The following is an 8,494-nucleotide window of genomic DNA, read 5'->3' on the forward strand; positions in this document are numbered from 1 at the left end:
CTCTTTCCAGAACTTTAGAAGTTAATAAGAATTGCTTCACACAAATTAAGATACATTGCAAAGGGAGGGGCTAAATTATTTCATCCCGTCATTGATGGAAGTACTTATAAATTTCTGAAAAAAATAAGAAAAATACACAGCTTTTCAGATGTTTTTCAAGCATCAATGCTTTGATCATTTTATGTGACTCAGTTCTTAAAGAGAAACGTAAGCTAATGTTTCATTACTCCAGTTGTAAGGTACTGCATCTTTTGAAATATTTGTAAAATTCTCTTTTCCTTGAGGATAATGATGATGGGTTTAAGGCATTCTGTTGACAAAGAATGAGAGATGATGGAAGGTATTGCTTTGTGTCTTGTCTAAGAAATATATTTACCACAAGGTGCAAAAGTACTTTCATTTAGAAGCTTTATAATTTTAACTTTTATATTTAAGCCTATGATCTAATTTAAACTAGTTTTCTGTGTTATGAAAATTAAATTTTATATTATGGGTAAATGTTATAGATTGTTTTAATAAAAAATCATCTCAGCATCAAATGTCAGTACATGTGTCAGAGATTAACTAAGTGTAAATGTGTGAGTCTATTTCTGGAATCTTTATGCCAATTTCTTGTATGTTCTAACATCAATATCAGCTTGTCTTGGACAGCTTATTGTGGATTATTTTAATTTAATCTTGGAAACTAAGATAAGTGCGGTAAGTCTGCTCCCATTAAGAAATGGTGTTTCTTCCTACATTTCTAGAATCAGTGTAGGCCAGTTGTTTTAGGACAAAATTGTTTCCATCTAAATTCATGTAACATCTACCTTGACGTCATGGAATGCTAGTCTCTAATGAGCAACATGAAAGCAATCTAACCATTCTGGTATCATCGTCTTGTGGATTGCAGAGGCTCTCTGGAGGGAAATGCATGGTCAACCATTGCTACTCCAGCCACTTCTGCTGCCTCTGCAGACAAGTGACCAAAGGAGTCCTCAGGTGACTCTAATCCTGTCTGACTGACACCCCTGAACAGGGATAACCCAGTTGAGCTCATGCATTCTATAGAACCATGAAAGATACTAGTTGCTGGAAGCAGCTAAATTTTACCTTAACTTTCAATATTGAAATAGGTAATTAGAATGGTAGCTTAGAAGAAGAGAAGCTAGATTTTAAGGATCAGGAGAACCGTACTTGAATTTTGCATGTGAAAATGTGCAGACAGTAACCTGTCTGGGAGCTAAGTAACATGTGTGCAGTTTATTTCATTGTTCAGTTTTTAAAGCATCCTCTGAAGACAAGATATATGCTTAGAAGATAGCAGTATAATACAACACAACTCCACCTCTCAAAAAATCTACATATTGGCGGAAGAAAATAGAAATGTTCACTGTAAAGACAGCTGATAAGAAATTACTTTCACTCAGTAGCAATATCTATTTGGCAAACTCTAAGAAAATTAAATTTTACTATCTGGATTCAGACAAAACTGCTATGTACAAACCATCATCTAATGAGTATGCCATAGTGTGTCTGACTTCTTTTTACATTGGTTACTAGGAAGGTCAGAATTGACAGTAAATTTTAACTGTCACTGTTTCTAATGTGCCCTTCTCCTTCAGCATGATTTTCAATTTTCTATTTCTAATTTGAGTGTTTTATTATAATGTCTTAGATTCTTTTGAGGAGAAAGGCTGAAATTAAGAATAAAATGTGCACTAAATCAATTCACGTTGAAAGCATAATGAGGCATCAGAGTTATCCCCTTTTTGTTTTTTTTATTTGAGATAGTTCCTGCTGAAACATCTCTACTGTAACCACCCATGTATAGCCACAGCTATTAGTGCTACTACCAGTAATAGCCATCATTGGTGTTTACTGAGCACTGTGATAAGTGCTTCAATGAGCCATCTTATATCATTTTTGTAATAATCCTGAAAATATTATTACTATGTCATTTTTATAGAAGAAGAAGCTGAAAATTGGAGAGATAATGTTGCTTGCCCTAGATAATATTGTGGTTGGTAAACATCAATGGCAAATCCACCCATAATAGTCAGATTTCTGTTGCTGTAACAAAATACCTGAGTAAAGGAACTGGAATGAAGAGAGCTTTATTTTGGCTAATGATTTCAGAGGGTCCAGTCAGGGTTGACTTGTTCCATTACTGTGAGCCTGAGGTCAGGCAGAACATCATGACAGAAGGGCATCATGACAGAAGTGCATCATGACAGAAGGGCATCAGGCTGTTCATCTTCTCACCCAGGAAGCAGTGAGAGATAAAAGGTAGCCTGAGATGAAGGGATGAAGGGAGAATAGACAATATGTCCTTCAAAGCTGCACTGCCTTGACATGCTTCATCCAGTTAGATCTCAGCTCCTAATAAACCCACTCAGCTGATTAATTCATCAATGAATTAATCTACTTTATAAAGTTACAGTCCTCATGATCCAATCTCTTCTCCAAACCCTATAAGCTGGCAATCAAGCCCTCAATATAATAAACCTTTTGGGAGACTTTCCGTGTCTCCAAAAACATACTCCATAGACCATGTACTTCTACATTGTGTCGGTGCACTTGGGTCCAGGGAAACAGCAGTGAACTATGATGATGACTCAGACTTTGTTGTTTAAAGAAAGTCCAGAGACCCTTTGGCTCTTGCATGAAATGAGCTAACCAAGGTCCTCTTCACATTTACCACTTCCAGGACAGAGACATCTGTGCAAACATCCTTCATGGATGCTGAATCCAAGGCACGTGTTCACCCAACAGGCTGTGTTTTCATTCATAGTGACCAGAGAAGAGCAGGGAAAGAAGTTAAACTCTAGAAATTATTTCAGAGTATTTGAAAAGTAGCAGAGATGTTGAAAGCACACATCCCTGGCATCATTAAAACTGCAGGCCTTAAAAACCCAGAGGCATACATCTCTAATACAGAAAGTAAGGGTGGTATAATGGGGAAGAGGTGAAGATATTTTTGCTTAGAAGCAGGAGAAAACTAATAGGTGTTCAGCATCAGCATGTGGTTTGGGTTTTAGGTGTTACCTGGAACCTTATATATTGAAGGCTTGGTGTCCAGTGTAGCACTGTTGAGAGGTGAATCTTTTGGGAGATGATTGGATCATAAAGGATCTGATTTTGTGAATGGACTATTTCACTTATGTATTAGTAGCTTAATGGGCATCATTAATAGCATGATGGGCTTGTTCCAAAGCAAGCCCCCTTTCTTTTTTTTTCCTGGCCTCAATGAACTGAGCATCTTTCATTGTGAACTCACAACCTTTCACTATGACCTTCACCCTTGTCTCCAACTTAAGAGCAGCTGGTCACGAGACCAAAGACTGAAATCTCTGAAACTGTGAATCAAAGTAAATCTTTCCTCCTTTAAAAGGATTTTTCTTAAGTATTTTGTCATTGTGAAACAAAGTTGATAAACTTAATCCTCTCTCATCAGTGATGAGCAGGCATTATGGTGAAGTCAGTCACACTACAGTCTTTGGATTCTAGTGACTTCCAAAGTTGAGTAGTAACATTGGCATGTGGTGTATCTTCTCTGGGCCTCAGTTTCCTCATTTATAAAGTAATGGTACTTGTCTCAGAGTGTTATGAAGATTAAGACATTACAATAGCATTTTGTAGGGTCACAATAAATGTTCAGTGCTAACTATTATATCAGATGCTAAACCTCCTTGCACTTCATTTAGTGGACAGGGAAGGAGTGACTGAAGAAATGAAGGGCACAGATTGGAAGGGCAAAGTTTTGGGGAGTTGCAGGATGGTGCAGGTAGATATGCTAGGCTCCTAGGTAGTTGAGGTCTCAAAAGTGTTACATGGACTTTCATATTCAAAATAAAGCGATTTTTGTAACAATTAATAGTGATTTTTCTCTTTTATAAAATATCCACACTTGTCAAATAAATTATATGTGTGTCAATCCTATAGTAGTTTCACCTAGAATTTGTGTTGACTTTGTCTGTGATTAGCAGAAATGTTATTAATTTGATATTGTGTACCAATTCCGATTTTAGAACTTTTGTAGATTTGTTTGGGGCTCTCTTTGGTTGTCATCGTCAACCAAGAAACAACTGAGCTAACTAACTCAATGCTTAATTATGTATCTGGTCACTTGGGTTTTAACATGATGAGGGTGTTTAGATTGTCATCTAGTTTCTAGGGGCAAGGATGAATCTAATTCCTGGAGGAACTTCTGGTCCTCATTTCTTTGGTTAATGTCCCAGGAAGTAGACATAAGCCTCCTTCCCTGCACTGCATGAAGAACTGGAATAAGAACTGGCTGGACAGCTTCCAGCCACACCAGACGGGGCTCTGCAGGTTTCAGGCCTGCCTGGGTGATTCCCAGTGACCTTCTTTCAATCTGGGGAACTGGGCTGCTGGAGGGGGTGGGTTTCTGCTCACCATCACGAGCCCCAGGAGAGTTTAAGATCATCGCTCCCAGTGGTCAAGGACTCGCCCACGTTCCAGCCACACTAGACTGGACTCTGCAGGTTTTGGGCCTGCCTGGGCCATGCCCAGTGACTTTCTTTCAATTCCGGGGATCTGGGCTGCCAAACGTGAGTTCCTGCACACCATCCCGAGCCCTAAGAGAGTCTAAGATCATCACTCCCCGTGGTCACAAACCTGCCCAGCTTCCAGCCACACTAGACTAGGCTTGGGAGGTATTGCAGTCCAACTAGATTATACACAGCGACCTTCTTCAATCAGGGGAGTCGAGGGCATGTGAAGTGAGTTTCAGCACATTTGTCCTAGAGAGAGCTTTGGACCATCATCCACAGTGATTAGGTGCCTGCCCAGCTTCCTAGAACACTGGAGGTGGCAAGGGAGGTCCTGTGGGCCTGACTGGACCACACTCAGCAACCTCCATTCAGTCCCAGAAGCTGAGGGCCGAGGAAACGATTTCCAACATGCCCAGGGGAAGCCTTGGAACAACACTTGAAACACAGAAATATAGGAAAATGACAAAATGAAAGACCAAAATGCAATCTCAAACCTCCAGCCCGTCCCAAGAAAGCCTAGGAGCCATGTACACAGAAGAAAATATATGCCATACCCCCGGAATACCTGAAATAATAGCAACTGAAATAAAGAAGCAACTCTGGGAAGCTTCAAAGGAATTCAAACTAGAAATAATCTCCCAAGTAAAAGAAGAAATGATAAAAGTAATGAAAGAGATGCTGAACACATCTAAAGAAGACATAGTTAAAGAATTAGAGGAACAAAACAAAAAGATAGAATCCCTGGATGAACAATGTAAGAAACAAACAGAATACATGAAGCAGATGCAAAGAGATATACAGGAAATCAAAAATTCCACTTAAAGTTGTCAAAAATTCATCAACCAAAGTGAAGGTAGAATTTCAGACCTCAAAGACAAGATTGCAGCTAGTGAACAGGAAAGGAAAGATCTTTTAAAAATAATAAGGAATCAGGAAATAACAATACAATAGCAGCAAGATGATACAAAGAAAAACAACATAAGATTGATAGGGATAAATGAAAAAGAAGGGGACAACACAAATGATATCAAGAGGTTATTTAGAGAAGTAAGAACTGAAAATTTCCCAAACATGAGAATGAAAACTGACATTAGGATTAGTGAAGCATATAGAGCTCCAAATAGCCAAAATCAAAATAAAACTACACCCAGACATATAATAATCACCATCCCAGAAATCCAACATAAGAATAGAGTATTAAAAGCTTTTAGAGATAAAAGTCAGATCACTTATAAAGGAAAACCTATCAGAATCACAACAGACTTCTCAGCACAAACAATAAAGTCAAGAAGAGCATGGAGTGAAGTATTTCAAACCCTAAAGGAATATGATTTCCAACCTAGACTGATACACCCTGCAAAACTGTCCTTCAAAATGGATGGAGAAATAAGATACTTCCATGACAAAGAACAGCTGGAGAACTCCATGATCACCAAACCAACCCTGCAAAGAATACTGAAAGACAGTTTAGATACACATAGGAAAAAACCACTGAGCAAGGCAGACAAACAGAATGAAAAGATAAAGATGCAACAGCTGAAAGATAACATGTCAACAATAAACCAATATATAATAGTTATAACCATTAATGTAAGTGGTCTAATTTCACCAGTTAAAAGAAACAGACTGGCAGAATGGATCAAGAAACAACATCCAACCATATGATGTCTATAAGAAACCCATCTAATCCAAAAGGCAATTTACAGACTGAAAGTCAAAGGATGGAAAACAATACTTCATGCAACAGGAACTGAAAAAAAAGTTGGGGTAGCCATTCTGTTTGCAGACAATGTGAACTTCAAACCAAGAATGATCCTAAGAGATAAAGAAGGTCACTACATACTGGTTAGGGGAAAACTTCAAGAGGAAGAGATAACAATCTTAAATATATATATGTACCAAATTCCAGAGCACCCAGCTATACAAACAAGTATTAACAGAAATGAAAAATCAAATAAGAAATAACACAATTATAACAGGAGACCTTAACACACCCTTGACACAAGGGACAGATCAACCAGACAGAAAATCAACAAAGAAATAACAGAACTGAATCACACCTGTGAACAAATGGACTTGATAAACATATAGAGAGGCCATCCAACAACATCCAAATGCACATTCTTCTCATCAATATATAGGACATTCTCTAAAATAGACCATATACTAGCCAACAGAACATATTTAAAAATGCAAAAGAATTAAAATTATACCATGCATGTTATCAGATCATAGCGCCATGAAACTAGAAATTAATGATAAAAGAAACTGCAAAACCCCCACAAACACATGGAAATTTAATAATACAATCTTGAGCAATCAGTGAGTCACAGGAGAAGTTGAAGAAGGAAATAAACAATACCTACAAGCAAACAAAAATACAGATACAACTTACCGGAATCTGTGGAATGCATTGAAAGCAATCTTCAGAAGAAAATTTATTGCACAGGGTTAGCACATCAGGAAAACAGAACGAATACAAATAAACAACCTGATGCTACACCTCAAACATGTAGAAAAAGAAGAGCAAGTCAAGCCCAAAGCCAAAAGAAGGGAGGAAATTATTAAAATCAGAGCAGAAATCAATGCAATAAAGACTAAGAAAATAATCTAAAGAATCAATAAGAATCAGTGAATCAAAGAGTTGGTTCTTTGAAAGAATAAATAAAATTGATAAACCCCTAGCCAACCTCATTTAAAAAAGAAAAGAAAAAGCTCAACTTCATGAAATAAGGAATGAAAAAGGTGAGATCACTACAGACTTTGTGGATATGTAGAAGATCATCAACACCTGTTTCAAAAACTTCTGCTCTCATAGGTTCAAAAACACAGAAAAAATAAACAGATTCCTAGGAACATATGACGTACCAAAGCTGGGTCAAGAAGATGTAAAACTGCTGAATAACCTGATTTCTATTAATGAAAATGAAAATGTAATTAAGTCCTTACCCACAAAGAAGAACCCAGGCCCAGATGGATTCCCTGTGGAATTCTACACTAAATACAAAGACTTAATACCAACATTCCTCAAACTCTTCAATGAAATCAAAAGGGAAGCAATCCTTCCTAAGTCATTCCTGGAAGCAAATATTACTCCAGTACCAAAACCTGAGAAAGACCCAACTAAAAAAGAGAACTACAGACCAATCTCCCTAATGAACACAAATGCAAAAATCCTCAATATAATATTGGCAAATAGGATGCAGCAAATCATCAAGAAGATTATACACCATGACCAAGTGGGATTTATCCCAGGCATACAGGGATGGTTCAACATACATAAATCAATAAACATAATCCACCATATCAATAAAGCCAAAAGTAAGAATCACATGATCATTTGTATAGATGCAGAAAAAGCTTTTGATAAAGTCCAACATCCATTCATGATAAGAACCTTACAGAAAATTGGAATAGATGGTCTTTACCTCAATATGATAAAGGTCATCTATGACAAACCAACAGCCAGCATCATATTAAATGCCAAAAACTGAATGCTTTTACCGTAAAATCAGGCACAAGACATGGATGTCCCTTATCACCACTCCTATTCAACAGAGTACTGGAAATACTAGCCATAACAATTAGACAAGAGAGAGAAATAAAAGTGGTAAAGATAGGAAAAGAGGAAGTTAAATTATCACTATTTTCAGATGACATGATATTCTACATAGAAGACCCCCCAAACCCCATTGAAAGTCTCCTAAATATAATCAATAAATTCAGCAATGTAGTTGGATACAAAATCAATACTGAAAAATCAATATCATTCCTACACACTAACAACAAAATCACTGAGAGAGAAATAAGAAAAGCCACACCCTTCACACTAGCATCCAAAAAAAAGAAATATTTAGGAATTCATCTCATGAGAGAAGTAAAGTTCTATACAGGAAAATTATAATGCCCTGAAAAAGAAACTGAAGATGATCTCAGAAAGTGGAAAGACATCCCTTGCTCATGGATAGGAAGAATAAATATTGTGAAAAATGGCCATT

The sequence above is a fragment of the Cavia porcellus genome, unplaced genomic scaffold, assembly GCF_034190915.1.
Source record: "Cavia porcellus strain 051 isolate PalLab524CR breed Dunkin Hartley unplaced genomic scaffold, mCavPor4.1 scaffold_9, whole genome shotgun sequence".
NCBI lineage: Eukaryota > Metazoa > Chordata > Mammalia > Rodentia > Caviidae > Cavia > Cavia porcellus.